Source organism: Balaenoptera physalus (assembly GCF_965194825.1).
Source record: "Balaenoptera physalus genome assembly, chromosome: X".
In the NCBI taxonomy this organism is placed as follows: domain Eukaryota; kingdom Metazoa; phylum Chordata; class Mammalia; order Artiodactyla; family Balaenopteridae; genus Balaenoptera; species Balaenoptera physalus.
The window spans coordinates 17,247,537-17,266,603 of NC_138903.1; the positions used below are offsets into that span (position 1 = coordinate 17,247,537).

The 19,067-nt window shown below is 40.7% G+C and overlaps 1 long non-coding RNA gene across 1 annotated transcript; it reads right to left on the bottom strand.

Moving 5' to 3' along the window:
* Nucleotides 1-132: 132 nt before the first annotated feature.
* On the bottom strand, nucleotides 133-18,063 carry LOC309652984. The gene is made up of 4 exons (XR_014258946.1): nucleotides 17,086-18,063; nucleotides 16,387-16,520; nucleotides 15,721-15,791; nucleotides 133-3,276 (listed from the first exon to the last, which is right to left on the bottom strand). It is a non-coding gene; the product is annotated as an uncharacterized lncRNA (long non-coding RNA).
* Between the last annotated feature and the right edge of the window lie 1,004 nt (nucleotides 18,064-19,067).

The window sequence follows — 19,067 nt, forward strand, 5'->3', positions numbered from 1 at the left end:
GAGGGAGGGGCGGGGGCTAGGGACGTCAGGGCGAGCGGAGGGCGGGGGGAGGTCTGGGAAGGGCGGCGGGGCAGGAGCCCGCAGGGCGCCCCCTGCCGCCTCCCACGGACAGCGCCCTAAGAAGGGCGGATTCACGAATTTCAGGGTTTTGCTGCTGTTGCCGTCCCTCCAGCCTTAGGAGTCCCATTTTTTTCCTCAAAACAATTTGAGGCTTTTCAAGCAGAGTAAAAGCTCTTTCAAAGCGCCGGTTGGTTGTAAATCTTCAATTCCAAACTAAATACAGATGTAGTGTTAACGCAGAATCGAGATGAGAAGATGCTTATTTAAAATACCTCTGAGTTTGTACTCCTTGTCCCCAGTTGCCAAGAGCATGGCCCTCCTGAGCTCATGCCCTGGAGACCCGCTTGTCCTGACTTTCACTGTGACCTTGACAAAAGCACCGTGATGCACCAGCATCAAATTTTGTTGGCCTGGAAAATAGACTCCAAGTAGCCTGCCTGCCGGATCTAAGAAATGCTGTGAACCCAAAGGGCTCTTTACTCTGGATCTTACCCACCTCACGATTTTAGGCCCAAGTATTAAAAAGTAGTATTACCACTGCAGGTAGTACTTGTATTTATTTAAAAGATAGGATGCACTGGACGTTGTCACAAGGTTTTGGGGTTTTGGTGGTCTTCATTTTTAATAATAGTTTTATTGAGATATAATTCACAAACCATCCAATTAACCCATTTAAATAGTTTTCAGTTTACCCACGGAGTTGAGCAGCCATCATCATACTCAGTTTTAGAACATTTTCATCACCCCCAGAAAACCCCAGTACTCATCAACAATCTCTCTCCACCTCCCCCAACACCCCTCAGCCCCAGGCAACCACCAATCTAATTTCTGTCTCTATAGATTTGGCTGTTCTGGACATTTCCTATAAATGGAATCATACAAAGTATGGATAGAGGTTTTCATTTGTTCTGGGTATATACCTAGGAATGGGATTTCTGGGTCATATGGCAACTTTATGTTTAAGCTTTGGAGAAGCTACCACTGCTTTCCAATGTGGCTCCACTGTTTTATATTTCCACCAGCAGTGTACAAGCATGCCAACTTCTCCACACTCTCACCAACACTTGTTATTGTCTTTTTGATTATAGCCATCCTAGTGGGAGTGAAGTGATAGCTCACTGGGATTTTGATTTGCGTTTCTCTTAAAGACTAATGATGTTGAGCATTTTGTCGTGCGCTTATCCTCTATTTGCATAATTTCTTTGGAGAAAAGTCCATTCAGACCTTTACCCTTTTAAAAACAGGGTATTTGTCTTTTTATTATTGAATTGCAAAAGCTCTTTATATATTATAGATACAAGGCCCTTATCAGATATGTGACTTGCAAATACTTTCTCCTCTTCTGTGGGCTGTCTTTTTACTTTCTTGATGGTGTCCTTTGCAGCATATCACAAGCCATTTTGACACAAGCAGGATAGGACTTACCTTATAAAACAACACTTTGCCTTCTCTTCATGTTTCAGCAATAATATAGTCCATCCCTCTACCTCACCCCCAAAAGAAAGCAGAAATCGCCAGCATAAATCTTTGGAGAAATCCTAATTCCTGTCCTGGTAGAAATTAGCAATTTCACAAGTGATATCAATGTGCAACCTCTTTTGTAGTCAATGAATGGAAAATGGGCTCTGAGGAAATCTGTAAAAACACACAGGCCAGAATTAGGAAGAGGAAAGCTAGAGAAAACTTCCAATACTTCTAAGATTTTTTAAAAGTACGATGCTATAAAAGGACACATTTTCTTTGTAACCTTGTAATGCATAATAATAGTAATTTTCCTAATGTGCCTGTTCATCTGAGATTATTTCAATGACTGGCACAGCCTTCAGAAGGGCAGAGATGCCCAGTTCACAATTGCTTGCCAATGTCTTGCTGTTGCCCGCACTGCAATCTTCCTGTTTCTTCCAGCTCTCACTGGGCCCTGCTGACTGAGACTCATAGGAGTTGTGAATTCTGGCTTGAATAATATCTTTCTTTAAACACAACCCCTGCTGAGTAAAGAACCTGGCTAGCAGGCGCCTTCCTCGCAGTTGGCATGCACAGCCCACCTTCTCATTGTTTCTAGTAATTCGCACACCTGAAACATGCCCCAGTCCCTTCTCCCAATGTCCTTCCTACCTCCCCTGCCCCAGCCCCACTGATGAGAAAATTGCAGAATGCTGGATTAGTCTTTTCCGTTTAGTTGAACAATTGTCTGTTCTTACCTCTGCCTTGCCCCTTACTAAGTGCACATCCTGGAAAACACTTTGCCCCAGTGCAGAGGTGTCATTTGGACTGGCACAGGGAATTGAAGAATAGAGTGGAGGCACTGTAGCTAAAGAGTAAGATTAAATCTAGGTGTTCTTCCCATTTCCTCCATTTTATTTTAGGTTGGTAATTCATACCAGTTGTGGTCCCACTAGTTAGTTCTTTGACTCACACTGTAAACACTGTAAATATTTTAGTTACCATTTGAGTGGCAATTTCATTACTTTTTTCCTAAGAAAATACAGTGTACCCAAGGGCCAAGCAAATAGTGACAAAAGGGAAACAACCAGGTTGCACAATAGTATATGTATTTGGAAAAACTCTAACATATGTAGTAATTCAACAAGGATTTCTTGAGCATCTGTTGTGTGTCAGGCACTGTCCTTGGTGCAGAGGTTATCATAGTGAACTAGACAGCCAAAGTCCCTGCCATTATGTTATAAGTAGATAGACAGATATGTCTATAGACAGATATACCTGTGTATAGATGCTATAAATATTGTATGGACATAGATTATTGTAATCTGCCATAAAGTACAAGAAAAACAAACAGGGTGGATGAAACTCATAAGAAGCATTAAGCATAGATTATACGTAAAATACTAGTTTATGAAATATAGGTGAAACTCATAGCATGTTTTTTTAAAAAATTTATTTATTTTTGGCTGTGTTGGGTCTTCGTTGCCACACACGGTCTTTCTCTAGTTGCGTTGAGCGGGGGCTACTCTTTGTTGTGGTGCGTGGGCTTCTCAATGCGATGGCTTCTCTTGTTGCAGAGCACGGGTTCTACGTGCGTGGGCTTCAGTAGTTGTGGCATGTAGGCTCAGTAGTTGTGGCTCGTGGGCTCTAGATCGCAGGCTCAGTAGTTGTGGCTCGCGGGCTCTCGAGCGCAGGCTCAGTAGCTGTGGCGCACGGGCTTAGTTGCTCCGCAGCATGTGGATCTTCCCCGACCAGGGCTCGAACCGGTGTCCCCTGCATTGGCAGGCGGATTCTTAACCACTGTGCCACCAGGTAAGTCCCCATAGCATGTTTTAATTATACACCATGAGTGAGCAAGTAGATTGTGAGAAAAAGGTGGACTTCATAAGATTTAGTAAAAATAATAAGTTATTTCCCTCTACGACATGTTGCAGATGGAATATATGATGGAACAAACAAGACTATCACTCACAGATAGATAGGGATGGAAAGACCAAGTCATTAGGTATGAGCATGCAATCTCTGAACTCACAGTTATGTCACCCCTAAATCAACTGCCCATTCTGGTCCTACATGTGCCCTCTACCTTCTCGAAGGTATAGAATATAGTTATAATAACTGTTTTAATATCCTTGTTTATGAATACTATTATCTGTTTTATTACTGGATCTTTTCCTGTGGGTTGATTTTTCTCCTCATTGTGGGTCATTTTTTTCCTGCTTCTTTGCATGCCTGGTAATTTTTTATTAGATGCCACACATTGTGAATTTTACCTTAATGAGTACTGTGTATTTTTGTATTCCTATAAATATTCTTGAGCTTTGTTCTGGGACACAGTTAAGTTACTTGGAAATAGTTTGATCCTTCTGAGGCTTCCTTTTAAACTTTGTTTTAAATGGGATCAGAGCAGCCTTTAGGCTAGGGGTAATTAATCCCTACTACTGAGGCAATGCCTTTCTAAATATTCTACCCAATGTCTTGGGATTTATGAAGTTTTTCCATTCTGGCCAGTGGAAACAGAAACTATCTGGGCCCTGTGGGACCTCCAAAGATTGTTCCCTCTAATCCATTCAGGTAGTTCTTTCCCCAGCCTTGAGTGTTTTCTTTACACACAGGTGCTGGTCCGTACTCTACTGAAGATTCCCGATCTACACACCTCTGGAACTCTGTGCAGCCTTCTCCTCCCCAGTACTCAAACCGTGGCCTCGTTGGCATTCCAGCTCCATAAGCTCAACTTAGAATGATAACCGGGCTCCCCTCGGCTTCCCTTTCTCTGTTCTATGGCCTGGAAACTCTCTCAGGCCCGTAAGCTGGGAAATTGCAGGGCTCTATTTGTTTCCCCTTTCTCTGAGATCTCTGTCCTGTGTTGTGCTCCTTGTATGATTTTTGCAACTCTTTCTGGAAACGTCTAAAATTCTTTTAAGATGAGAAGACTTAAAAGTTTCAACATTAAAAAGAAAAGCATTTCTCCCTTCTCCACTCTAGGCCTGCTCCAGGCTGCCCACTTGCAGCAGGAAAAGGAGGAGCAGTGTTGGCTTCTCCCCTCTTCCACCATGCTGGCCACCTCTCCAAGATGGGGGTGTGTAGGGAGAGGAGCTAAGGCAACCCCACTAATGGGTTTCTCATGCTGGGACCATACCCGGTCCAGGGGAAATGCATACCCTTCACCCCACACTTGTCTTCCATGTCCTGAAAACTTCTTGGGAACATACGTAGCAAGCCATCTTTTTTTTTTTTTTTTTTTAACATCTTCATTGGAGTATAATTGCTTTACAATGGTGTGTTAGTTTCTGCTTTATAACAAAGTGAATCAGTTATACATATACATATGTTCCCATATCTCTTCCCTCTTGCATCTCCCTCCCTCCCACCCTATATTACTCAGCCATAAAAAGAAACGAAATGGAGTTATTTGTAGTGAGGTGGATGGAGTTAGAGTCTGTCATACAGGGTGAAGTAAGTCAGAAAGAGAAAAGCAAGCCATGTTTGAGTCCTTTCCCTAGGCTCATGGTGAGTAGTAGGCAACCCCCATTGGCAGAGATGAACTCACCAGCACACCAATCTCTCTCCAAAACGCTCTTCTAATTTCCAACTCTCTTTTCTGGGAATGCCCAGCCTCACTGAAAATGAGTATTTTGTTTCTGGTACAAGACCTTCCAGAGTGCTCTTTTCTCTCTGCCTTCAACTTTCTGCTGCCAGTAACATTCCAGATGATACCTGCTTCATCAGCCTAGGGCCTGGAGTGAAGATGACGATAACATGAACCAAAGCCCCCACTTGACTTAAAATGGACATTGAAGAAGAACTTGAAAGAGATAAGGGTGTTAGCCATGCAGATATGTACAGGAAGAGCATTGCAGGCAGAGGCAAGGGTCAGTGCAAAGGCCCTAAGGCATCCTAGCATGCTCAAGCAACAGCAAGGCCAGAATCTCTAGATATTTAGAATCTCATCATCTCATTTTTTAAACACAACTAGTTTCTAGAAAGTTCTTCCATATATTTAAATGAAGTCTTCTCTTATAACTACCACCCATTTACTCTAATTTAATTCTTCCACATGGCAGCTTTCCAAGTACTGCCCTCAGGTTTCTCCCACCTCCCACACCCTTCGATCATTTCTGCATGACATAATATCCAGGCTACTCACCACCTTGATGATTCTCCTCAGGAAGAATCCCTATTTGTCTCTATTGCTGTTCTGTGTGTACAAAAGACTTTTTTAAAATTAAACTTTATTTTGAGATGATTGTAGAAATCATACAGAGATCTGGTGTACCCTTTAACCAGTTTGCCCCAATGGTAACATCTTGCCAAACTGTAGTACGCTATCAAGGATACTGATATCAAGATATCAGGACATTGACATTAAGACAGTCAACATACAGAACAGTTTCATCAACACAAGGATCCCTCCTGCTGCCCTCTGACTGCCACACCCATCTCCCTTCTCACCCCTCATCCCTAACTGCTGGCAACCACTAATCTGATCTCCATTTCTATAATTTTGTCATTTCAAGAATGTTATATAAATGGAACCATAGAATATGTAACCTTTAAGGATTGTCTTTTTTCACCCAGCACAATTCCCCTGGGATTCATCCAAGCTGTTGCATCAGTAATCCTTTCCAATTACTGCTGAGCACTATTCCATGGTATAGATGCACGACAGTTTCTTTAATCATGCACCCATTGAAGGACACCTGGGTTGTTTCCAGTCCTGGGTTATTATGAATAAAGCTGCGATGAACATTCATGTACAGGTTTCTGTGTGAACGTAAGTTTTCATTTCTCTGGGATAAATGCCCAGGAGTGCAAATTCTAGGTCATATGGTAGTTGCCTGTTTAATTTTTTAAGAAACTGCCAAATTGTTTTCCAGAGTGGCTACACCATTTTACATTCCCACCAGCAATGTACAAGTGATCCAGTTTCTCCACCTCCTTACTAGTATTTGTTGTTGTCACTTTAAAAAATTTTAGCCATTTTGATAAGTGCGTAGTAATATCTCACTGTGGTTTTAATTTGCATTTTTCCAATGGATAATGATGTTTAACATCTTTTCATGTGCTTTTCTGCCATTTGTTTATCTTCTTTGGTGAATGTTTGTTCATATCTTGTGCCCATTTTCTAACTGGAATATTTGGTTTTTTACTGTTGAGTTTTGAGTGTTCTCTATATATTCTAGATAGCAATTCTTTGTCAGATATGGGGGTTGCAAATATTTCTCTCCCAGTCTGTAGCTTGTCTTTTTATCCTCTTTAACAGATAGACCAAAAGCTTTTAATCTTCTAAAAAAATTCTTTTCCATTATGGTTTATTACAGGATACTGAGTATAATTCCGTGTGCTATACAATAGGACCTTGTTGTTTATCCATACTATATATAATAGTTTGTATCTGCTAGTCCCAAACTCCAAATCCAATCCTCTCTCTCCCCACCTCCCCCTTGGCAACCACAAGCCTGTTCTCTATGTCTGTGAGTCTGTTTCTGTTTTGTAGATAAAGGCTTTTAATCTTGATGAGGCCCAATTTATCAGTTTTTCCATTTATGGATGGTGCTTTTGATTTCAAGTTAAAGAACTCTTTCCCTAGACCTAGGGCTCAAAGGTTTTCTCCTCTTTTTTTCTAAAAGTTACATAGTTTTACATTTTACATTTAAAATCCATTTTGACTCCCTCACCCTGCGTTCTTCTAAAAGGTGCTCGTCCTTCCTGTGTTTACGCCTCTCCAAACCAGACTCCCTAGAGCCCTCAAGCACTCTCTATATGACTTGGCTTCAAATTACTTATGTACAATATCCAACTCGGCGTGTATCAAGAATGATTCATCATAGCCCTGTTAAGTAGGTTGCCCCAAACTTGATCCGTATCTGCAGGTTGAATCAGACTGGAAGCAAGAATACCTTGGCATTCCCACTTGAATCAGGAGAAAATATCAGAGACTGGGACTTATACCATTGGCACTCCTGAGGCCTTTGGACTCAGACTGGAACTACACCACTGGCTTCCCGAGTCTCCAGCTCCCATAACACAGATTGTTGGACTTCTCAGTTTCCATAATCAGCCATGTGGCTGATAGGGTCTTGGCGCTCCGCCCTGCTGTGAGGCCTGAGCCTCTGAGGTGGGAGAGCTGAGTTCAGGACATTGGACCACCAGAGATCTCCTGGCCCCACATAATATCAATCGGCAAGAGCTCTCCCAGAGATCTCCGTCTCAATGCTAAGACCCAGCTCCACTCAACGGCCAGAAAGCTCCAGTGCTGGACGCCCCATGCCAAACAACTAGCAAGACAGGAACACAACACCACCCATTAGCAGAGAGGCTGCCTAAAATCATACAAAGTTCACAGACACCCCAAAACACACCACCAGACATGGCCCTGCCCACCAGAAAGACAAGATCCAGCCCCCCCAATCAGAACACAGTCACCAGTCCCCTCCACCAGGAAGCATACACAACCCACTGAACCAACCTCACCCACTGGGGGCAGACACCAAAAACAACGGGAACTATGAACCTGCAGCCTGCAAAAAGGAGACTTCAAACACAGTAAGTTAAACAAAATGAGAAGACAGAGAAATACACAGCAGATGAAGGAGCAAGGTAAAAACCCACCAGGCCAAACAAATGAAGAGGAAACAGGCAGTCTACCTGAGAAAGAATTCAGAGCAATGATAGTAAAGATGATCGAATATCTTGGAAATAGAATGGAGAAAATACAAGAAATGTTTAACAAGGACCTAGAAGAACTAAAGACTAAGCAAACAATGATGAACAACACAATAAATGAAATTAAAAATTCTCTAGGAGGAATCAATAGCAGAACAACTGAGGCAGAAGAACGGATAAGTGACCTGGAAGATAAAATAGTGGAAATAACTACTGCAGAGCAGAATAAAGAAAAAAGAATGAAAAGAATTGAGGACAGTCTCAGAGACCTCTGGGACAACATTATACGCACCAACATTCGAATTATAGGGGTCCCAGAAGAAGAAGAGAAAAAGAAAGGGACTGAGAAAATATTTGAAGAGATTATACTTGAAAATTTCCCTAACAGGAAAGGAAATAGTCAATCAAGTCCAGGAAGAACAGAGAGTCCCATACAGGATAAATCGAAGGAGAAACACGCCAAAACACATATTAATCAAACTATCAATAATTAAATACAAAGAAAACATATTAAAAGCAGCAAGGGAAAAGCAACAAATAACATACAAGGGAATCTCCATAAGGTTAAAAGCTGATCTTTCAGTGGAAACTGTGCAAGCCAGAAGGGAGTGACAGGACATTTAAAGTGATGAAAGGGAAAAACCTACAACCAAGATTACTCTACCCAGCAAGGATGTCATTCAGATTTGATGGAGAAATTAAAACCTTTACAGACAAGGAAAGTTAAGAGAATTCAGCACCACCAAACCAGCTTTACAACAAATGCTAAAGGAACTTCTCTAGGCAGGAAACACAAGAGAAGGAAAAGACCCACAAAAACAAACCCAAAATAATTAAGAAAATGGTCATAGGAACATACATATCGACAATTACCTTAAATGTAAATGGATTAAATGCTCTAACCAAAAGACATAGACTGGCTGAATGGATACAAAAACAAGACTCATATATATGCTGTCTACAAGAGACTCACTTCAGACCTAGGGACACATACAGGCTGAAAGTGAGGGGATGGAAAAAGATATTCCATTCAAATGGAAATCAAAAGAAAGCTGGAGCAGCAATTCTCATAACAGACAAAACAGACTTTAAAATAAAGACTATTACAAGAGACAAAGAAGGACACTACATAATGACCAAGGGATCAATCCAAGAAGAAGATATAACAACTGTAAATATTGATGCACCCAACATAGGAGCACCTCAATACATAAGGCAAATGCTAACAGCCATAAAAGGGGAAATCAACAGTAACACAATAATAGTAGGGGACTTTAATACCCCACTTTCACCAATGGACAGATCACCCAAAATGAAAATAAATAAGGAAACACAAGCTTTAAATCACACATTAAACAAGATGGACTTAACTGATATTTATAGGACATTCCGTCCAAAAACAACAGAATACGCTTTCTTCTTAAGTGCTCATGGAACATTCTCCAGGATAGACCATATCTTGGGTCACAAATCAAGCCTTGGTAAATTTAAGAAAATTGAAATCGTATGAGTATCTTTTCCGACCACAGTGCTATGAGACTAGATATCAATTACGGGGAAAAAAACTGTAAAAGATACAAACACATGGAGGCTAAACAATACGCTACTAAATAACCAAGAGGTCACTGAAGGAGTCAAAGAGGAAATCAAAAAATGCCTAGAAACAAATGACAATGAAAACACGACGACCCAAAACCTATGGGAGGCAGCAAAAGCAGTTCTAAGAGGGAAGTTTATAGCAATACAATCCTACCTCAAGATACAAGAAACATCTCAAATAAACAACCTAACCTTACGCCTAAAGTAAATAGAGAAAGAAGAACAAAAATACCCCAAAGTTAGCAGAAGGAAAGAAATCATAAAAATCAGATCAGAAATAAATGAAAAAGAAATGAAGGAAACGATAGCAAAGATCAATAAAATTAAAAGCTGGTTCTTTGAGAAGATAAACAAAGTTGATAAACCATTAGCCAGACTCATGAAGAAAAAAAGGGTGAAGACTCAAATCAACAGAATTAGAAATGAAAAAGGAGAAGTAACAACTGACACTCCAGAAATACAAAGGATCATGAGAGATTACTACAAGCAACTATATGCCAATAAAATGGACAACCTGGAAGAAATGGACAAATTCTTAGAAAAGCACAACCTTCCGAGACTGAACCAGGAAGAAATAGAAAATATAAAACAGACCAATCACAAGCACTGAAATTGAAACTGTGATTAAAAATTTTCCAACAAACAAGAGCCCAGGACCCGAAGGCTTCACAGGCGAATTCTATGAACCATTTAGAGAAGAGCTAACACCTATCCTTCTCAAACTCTTTCAAAATATAGCAGAGGGAGGAACACTCCCAAACTCATTCTACAAGGCCACCATCACCGTGATACCAAAACCAGACAAAGATGTCACAAAGAAAGAAAACTACAGGCCAATATCACTGATGAACGTAGATGCAAAAATCCTCAACAAAATATTAGCAAACAGAATCCAATGGCACATTAAAAGGATCATACACCATGTTCAAGTGGGGTTTATCCCAGGAATGCAAGGATTCTTCAATATATGCACATCAATCAATGTGATACACCATATTAACAAATTGAGGGAGAAAAACCATATGATCATCTGAATAAATGCAGAAGAAGCTTTTGACAAAATTCAACACCCATTTATGAAACACACCCTCCAGAAAGTAGGCATAGAGGGAACTTACCTCAACATAATAAAGGCCATATATGACAAATCCACAGCCAACATCGTTCTCAATGGTGAAAAACTGAAACCATTTCCACTAAGATCAGGAACAAGACAAGGTTGCCCACTCTCACCACTATTATTCAACATAGTTTTGGAAGTCTTAGCCACAGCAATCAGAGAAGAAAAAGAAATAAAAGGAATTCAAATCAGAAAAGAAGTAAAACTGTCACTGTTTGCCGATGATATGATAGTATACATAGAGAATCCTAAAGATGGTACCAGAAAACTACTAGAGCTAATCAATGAATTTGGTAATGTAGCAGGATACAAGATTAATGCACAGAAATCTCTTGCATTCCTATACACTAATGATGAAAAATATGAAAGAGAAATTAAGGAAACACTCCCATTTACCACTGCAACAAAAAGAATAAAATATCTAGGAATAAACCTACCTAAGGAGACAAAAGACCTGTATGCAGAAAACTATAAGACACTGATGAAGGAAATTAAAGGTGACACAAACAGATGGAGAGATATACCATGTTCTTGGATTGGAAGAATCAACGTTGTGAAAATGACTATACTACCCAAAGCAATCTACAGATTCAATGCAATCCCTATCAAACTACCAATTGCATTTTTCACAGAACTAGAACAAATAATATCACAATTTGTATGGGAACACAAAAGACCCCGAATAACCAAAGCAATCTTGAGAAAGAATATCGGAGCTGGAGGAATCAGGCTCCCTGACTTCAGGCTATACTACAAAACTACAGTAATCAAGACAGTATGGTACTGGCACAAAGAAAGAAATATAGATCAACGGAACAGGATAGAAAACCCAGAGATAAATGCACGCACATATGGTCACCTTATCTTTGATAAAGGAGGCAAGAATATACAATGGAGAAAAGACAGCCTCTTCAATAAGGGGTGCTGGGAAAACTGGACAGCTACATGTAAAAGAATGAAATTAGAACACTTCCTAACACCATCCACAAAAATAAACTCAGAATGGATTAAAGACCTAAATGTAAGGCCAGACACTATAAAACTCTTAGAGGAAAACATAGGCAGAACACTCTATGACATACATCACAGCAAGATTCTTTTTGACCCACCTCCTAGACAAATGGAAATTAAAACAAAAATAAATAAATGGGACCTAATGAAAATTAAAAGCTTTTGCACAGCAAAGGAAACCATAAACAGGACAAAAAGACAACCCTCAGAATGGGAGAAAATAGTTGCAAACGAATCAACTGACAAAGGATTAACCTGCAAAATATACAATCAGCTCATGCAGCTCAACATCAAAAGAACAAACAACCCAATCCAAAAATGGGCAGAAGATCTAAATAGACATTTCTCCAAAAAAGACATACAGATGGACAAGAAGCACATGAAAAGCTGCTCAACATCACTATTTATTAGAGAAATGCAAATCAAAACTACAATGAGGTATCACCTCACACCAGTCAGAATGGGCATCATCAGAAAATCTACAAACAACAAATGCTGGAGAGGGTGTGGAGAAAAGGGAACACTCTTGCACTGTTGGTGGGAATGTAAATTGATACAGCCATTATGGAGACCAGTATGGAGGTTCCTTAAAAAACTAAAAATAGAACTACCATACAACCCAGCAATCCCACTACTGGGCATATACCCTGAGAAAGCCATAATTCAAAAAGAGTCAAGTACCACAATGTTCACTGCAGCACTATTTACAATAGCCAGGACATGGAAGAAGCCTAAGTGTCCATCAACAGATGAATGGATAAAGAAGATGTGGCACATATGTACAATGGAATATTACTCAGCCATAAAAAGAAACGAAATTGAGTTATTTGTAGTGAGGTGGATGGACCTAGAGTCTGTCATACAGAGTGAAGTAAGTCAGAAAGAGAAAAACAAATACAGTATGCTAACACATATATATGGAATCTGAAAAAAAAAAAGGTCATGAAGAACTTAGGGGCAAGACGGGAATAAAGACACAGACCTACTAGAGAATGGATGTGAGGACACGGGGAGGGGGAAGGGTAAGCTGGGGCAAAGTGATAGAGTGGCATGGACATATATACACTACCAAATGTAAAATAGATAGCTAGTGGGAAGCATCCGCATAGCACAGGGAGATCAGCTCGGTGCTTTGTGACCATCTAGAGGGGTGGGATAGGGAGGCTGGGAGGGAGACACAAGAGGGAGGAGATATGGGGATATATGTGTATGTATAGCTGATTCACTTTGTTATAAAGCAGAAACTAACACACCATTGTAAAGCAATTATACTCCAATAAAGATGTTAAAAAAAAAAAGATCCACAGAGAAATAAAACTTCTTTAAATATTTGATAGAATTCTCCAGTGAAACCATTTTGAACTGGAGATTTCTTTTTCCGAGCTTCAGAATTACAAGTTCATTTTTTCCAGTGGTTATAGGATTGTTACGATTGTCTATTTTATTTTGGTTGAGTTTTGATAGTTTGTGGTTTTTGAGAAATTGGTCCATTTCTTCTAATATGTTGAATTTATGATCATAAACTTGTTCATAGTATTCCCTTATTATCCTTTGAATGGCTATAGGATCTGTAATGATGTTCCCTGTTGCATTCTTGATTTTGTGATTTGTGCCTTCTCTTTTTATCTCTGTCAGCCCTGCTATTTATTTAAGTAAATATAAATATTTAAGTCTGCTGATTAACCAAAGACATTCTTCATTTCTGTTATTGTGTTTCTGACTTCCAGCCATTTGAATCTTTCTTATAGTTTCTGTCTCTGCTGAAGTTACCTATCTGATCTTGCATGTTGTCTACTTTTTTCATTAGAGCCTTTAACATCGTGATCATAATTATTCTAAATTCATTCTCTGATACTTCCAATAGCTGTGTCATATCTATGTCTGGTTCCGATGATTGCTTTGTCTCTTCAGACTGAATTTTCTTGCCTTTTGGCATGCCTTGTAATTTTTTGTTGAAAGCCAGACATTTTGTATAAGGCAGTAGATACTGTGGTAGTGTTGAGGTTTGTTGTCTCTGTGGACATCAGAGACACAGAATTCCTCTAGTGATCTTTTTTGGTCCCCCCTCTTGGTTTTGGGGCTTCCCTTTGTGCTGTTCCCAAGACAGTCTATCTCTTGCAGCTCTCCCTGCTGTAATCCACTGTTGTTATTCCTGGAGATTTGTTAGTGTGCTAGTGGGGCATGGTGGAGAGGTGTCTCTAATATGCTAAGCCTCAGTTTCATCAAAAGTGCTTCTGTCCCTCCTCCAGGGATAAAGCTTTCCTTCTCTTTCCCCAGATGCAGTGGGTATCCAACGGCATTCTCAACCAACAGCCTTGAGGCCCTTTTCCCTGAAGAGTAAATCTTTTTAGGTGAGATGGGAATTGAGGCTGAGTGGAATTGATTCCTCCACCTGCAACGGCATTTCACCGGTGTCCGTAGACCATGTCCGCCCCCTGTAGAATAAAGCCTTTTTCTCCTTAAGGGATAAGGATCTGACTGGAATTCTCAGTGATTCCTGAGCCAGCACTTCCAGCCTGCACCATGAATTTTCTCTGGATTTTCCCTGATCCTCCCTGTAAGAGCCAGGAGGGGTTCTTAGAGGAAATGTCTGTAAAGAGGTTTAACCCCTCTCCCCAGGAGCGTCATACTCTCAAGCTAGTCCACACTAAGCCTCAAGCAATTTGCTAATTCTTCTAGGTTTATATTCTTTTCCATTTCTATAGTATCTGATGGCTTCTGTCCCTGGTAAGCAAATGCTCAGGTCCTGTGTCTCAAGAAAAGTGCCTGTCTCTCTCCAGAGTTTGAAATGGCTGTTTGCTCTGAAAACTCAGTTCTCTTTTACTTTCCAGTCTGTCCAGCTTTTTTCTTGTTGTAAGCACGGGAAGGACATCCTGCAGCTTTCTGTGTCTCTGAGCTGAAACTGGAAGCCCTATTTAACCATATTTGACCTACAAATGTCAATTCCATATGGTTTAACCTAACAGACCATGGCATAGTTTCTGGATAGTGCACCTTGTTTTGCTGCAGCCAAAGTCTAACTAGAGATTTCCGGAAAAGATTGCTATGGGTTATTCTACACACAATTCATTGAGAGTGAGATGATCCCCCCATGACAGTGGTCCTCAAACTTGAGCATGCATAAGAATCATCAGGAGGACTTCTTAAAACACAGACTGCTGGGTCCTTCTCCAGAGTTTCTAAATCAGAAGGTCTAGGTCAGGGCCCAAGGATTTCCATTTCTACCACTTCCTGGTTGGTGATGCTCTTTTGGGGATCACACCCCAAGAACCCTATGGCATGTCTCAGAGGCTCAGGGCTCATCTACATGTCCTACTTATTCATCACTTTGAGGGCAAATGGTCAGCTCTGAGGGGCAGCGATTAGGTTCTCAGCTGACTTCAGAGAAGTGTCAGGAGTGAAGGATCAGGAATACGCTCACCCTTGAATTCATTCTTTCTCCAGAGTGAAGCTAAGTAAAAAATAATGCTTTATGTCTTAAAACAGAGGTAGCCACGGTTTTCTAATAGTCGATGAAAGGCTTAGAGTTAGTGGTGTACAGACCATGTGAATTTGTTCTAAGATCCATGGTGATGTAAGCACACTCCTTTGGGTCCAGGTGTTGGCCGAGACTCAGGTACAAGTAAAGCGCCTCAAGGCTTTCTTCATAACTGTTTTCTTATGTCATGAATCCCCCCGAATGCTACAGTTTTGTGCTTAGAGTTTTAGTAAAGGTAAAACTACACTGCTCAAATTTATAGAATAAATTCCATTTGGCATCAGTCACAATTACCAATCCATCTATTCAGTCAACAAACATGTATCAAGTGCTTAGTATGCACCTGGCAATGTTTTAGGTGCTGGGGACATAGCAGTGAAGAAAATAAAGTCACTATCTCATGGCGGCTTCATTCTAGGGAGAGGAGACAGAAAACAGACAAGTAAGTAGGTGGGGTGTGTGTGTGTGTGTGTGTGTGTGTGAATGAAACAGAATGAAACAGACTCTCCTATGGGACAGTCTGAGGGAAGATTGAGGCTAAAGTTGCTCTTGTATTTAGCGGGTTAGGGATGGCCTCTGTGATGAGGTGACATTTGAGCAGTGACTAGCCAGAAGGAAGAGACCCAGACTTGATACCCATGGAGGTTTAGGCGACTACAACTTTAGTGGCAGATGGGTGGTTAGTCACTTTTGTATACTATACTAACGTTAATTCAATTATGTTTACCATCAGGCAAAAACTATTCTTGCTAAAAATCTCAGGTAACTCACACTCCACTTCTAGGGATTGTCTTAAGGATAAATTGGAAATCTGAACATAGATTTATGCCCAAAGATGCTCATCATAGCTTTATAACATAAAAAAAATTGGAGTTAACCAAAAATGCCCTTCTTTCCCTGACCTCCCCACGCTCAAGGCTCCCTTGGGCACTTCTGCTCTGCAGTTCCAAAGCCCCTGGACTTCCCTCTGTGGTCATGCTCTCTTCCTGTGGAAGACTTGCCTGCTTACCTGTCTATTTTCTCCCATTTGAGCTCCCTGAGGACAGGGTCTACGCTGCATTCAGCACCCATCACGGGGTCCGGCACATCGTAAGCACTCAATACATGGTCCAGAAAAGACTGGTTAAATGCTCTCTGGCATATCTAGAGACAGAGTATTATGCAGCCATTACAAATCATGTTTTTGAAAAAAAAGCAATGACAAAGAAATGATAATACTAAGTATAAAAACCAGACTATAAAACTATAGACACAGAATGACCTCCATTACGAGACTCCAAAATTATTAAAGGCTGTATCTGAATGACATTCGGACAATTCCTGCCTTTCTATTTTTTTTAAATTCAAAGCATTTCACATCTCTTTTTATTCTCTAATAATCTCACTGCCCAGACCATGCAGACACATTGGCCAGGAACTGCCCCCGCCCAACCACAGGAAGGCCAGAGGGTACAATCCTACCAGGTCCCTGTGGTGGAGATGTGGAAATATTAATCTGCCTTTCTCTTTATCATTTTTATTTTCTACTTTGGGTATAACATTAGCTTCATAATCAGAAAAAAAGTAAGTTAGTTAAAAATACTCAAGGTGACTGACAGGGTCTACATTTGAACCTACACTCATCACCCTGGCCCTTTAAACCTTAGAGGATTCGTTGGTACGATCCTTGTCAACAGGCCCCTCCTTAGCATGTGCTGTCCTCCATTACCTTGAAGGTTCTCATGCTCCGCTTGGCCTCCCCGTTTTGTCTTCCTCATCACCCCCTGCCAGATTCTCAGCACTAGATGTGTCCCTTCAAAAGTGGGGCATTTATCCTTCCAGGCCTGAAGTTCCCTCTGAGATGTCTCTCTCTCTCTTCATTCCAGATTCACTTCCTCCAAGGAGACTGCCCTGATTGAGAACAAATAAGAACGTTTCACGAGAGCCTCCTGGGGCCAAGGCAGGGGGGCAGGTGGGTGTTTCATACAAGGGTCCCAGTTCACCTACCTCCTGTCAGCATTCGACAGCAGAGCTTCAGCCCCAGGCAAGTTCCTGGTCCTCTCAGATTAGGCCCCAAACTAAGAGAAGAGAATCCTCTCCCTTTCTCCTAAGACATCTCTGTTTTTCTCCTGGGGAATAACCTTGGAAATGCTATTGACTTCTTTGTGGTTTTTCTTTTTAGCTTTAAAAATTGGTTTGAAAACGCTTTAAAACTTTTTAAAAAAATTAACAAATTAATAATGAAGTTTTGCATTTCCAGGGCACTTTCTCATCAAAGCGCTCAAAGTTTGCCAACAAATCTTGGTTTCTTGGAGAACTAGTCATATTCTATAGGGGTGAGAGAGAAGGGAAGCATTCACGACTTAAATGACATTGTTTATCTGTATAATTTAATTAAACGTGTTGCCATTTAAAGAGAACTGCCCCATGAAGCTGCTTCTCTAGGAACTCAACTCTCCTTTTTTAGTCAGTTTTTTTTCCCCTCTATTTTTTTCCTTAGAAAATTCTAGCTACAACCTACTAGGTTACCTTGTTCTATTGTTTGGTTCAAATATTTTTATCACCTATTGCTCCAACAAGAAAAAAAGAATAGCCCATTTTACTGTGAAACCTGGATTCACAAATACGATTAGCACACGCTTTCATTTATGGAAAGAGGCTGCCCTCACAGCCACTCCGATTTGGGGTCACTTAAAAAGGCATGAAATAAAACTACCTCTGAGGAATCTGCATCTGCTTCATGGATTCTCCTTGGCTTCACGGGCTGCCCTCTGCTCCACGTGTTCGGAAACCCTAGGGACGGAACTAGGAATGACAGCAAAGGTTCATCGCCTTAAGAGACATGACCCCTCTCTGTCCTTACACCAGTGACAAACATTTATTTCTGGCCGCGAAAGAGTTTCCTCTGCCTAGGTCATTGTGTTTCCTCATTAGAGCCAGTTTTGGGAACGGCATCTTCTTCCCCTGGCTTGGGTCAAAAGCGCCAAGCCTTCCCTCTGTTGGACACTGCAGTCAGCCACGCTGAGCACCTATCACCCACACACGCGTTGCTTTGTTACAGTTTGCATTTGTACAAAACCAAAGAGAAAAGCTGTTTACCAAACCCTCTTGGTGCTAAAACATCTTGACATTAATTTGTGCTAAAATAACTAAAGGACTAAAACCTAATCTAATACAAAAAAAGAGACCATGATGACCTCAGGTTACAATACAAAGACCTTTGTGGGACCTGGGGATTATTTTTATACAGACCATGGCAACTGTAAGCAATAAATTATACACCCTGTGGTTTTCCCATCAAGGAGCTGGTTACGAAAGGAAATAAAAGCCTGCTATTAGTAACCAAAGACACACATGTGATGATAGATACAGGCTGTCTTTATGGGAGAAACAAATCATGTGCTTGAGTATGCTGTCTAGAGGGCTGTGGATGAATAAAAATGGCTTTACACAATTATTTGAATAATAATTTAATGATCTTTACACTAAAAAAGAATTTAGACCTAACCAGAATTTTCTGCTTAAATATGAATGTAAAAGTGAACAACTTAAAAATGGAATTCACAGCTACAGATTTTACTGGATTATTTCTCTTCACTTGGGAAAGATGAGAAGGGGGGGCACTATATTCCATGTCTTCTGAAGACATTAAGACATTTCTCTGAGAGTAACCGAATTGTGGAAAATGGAGGAAAATGACTTTAATTCCAA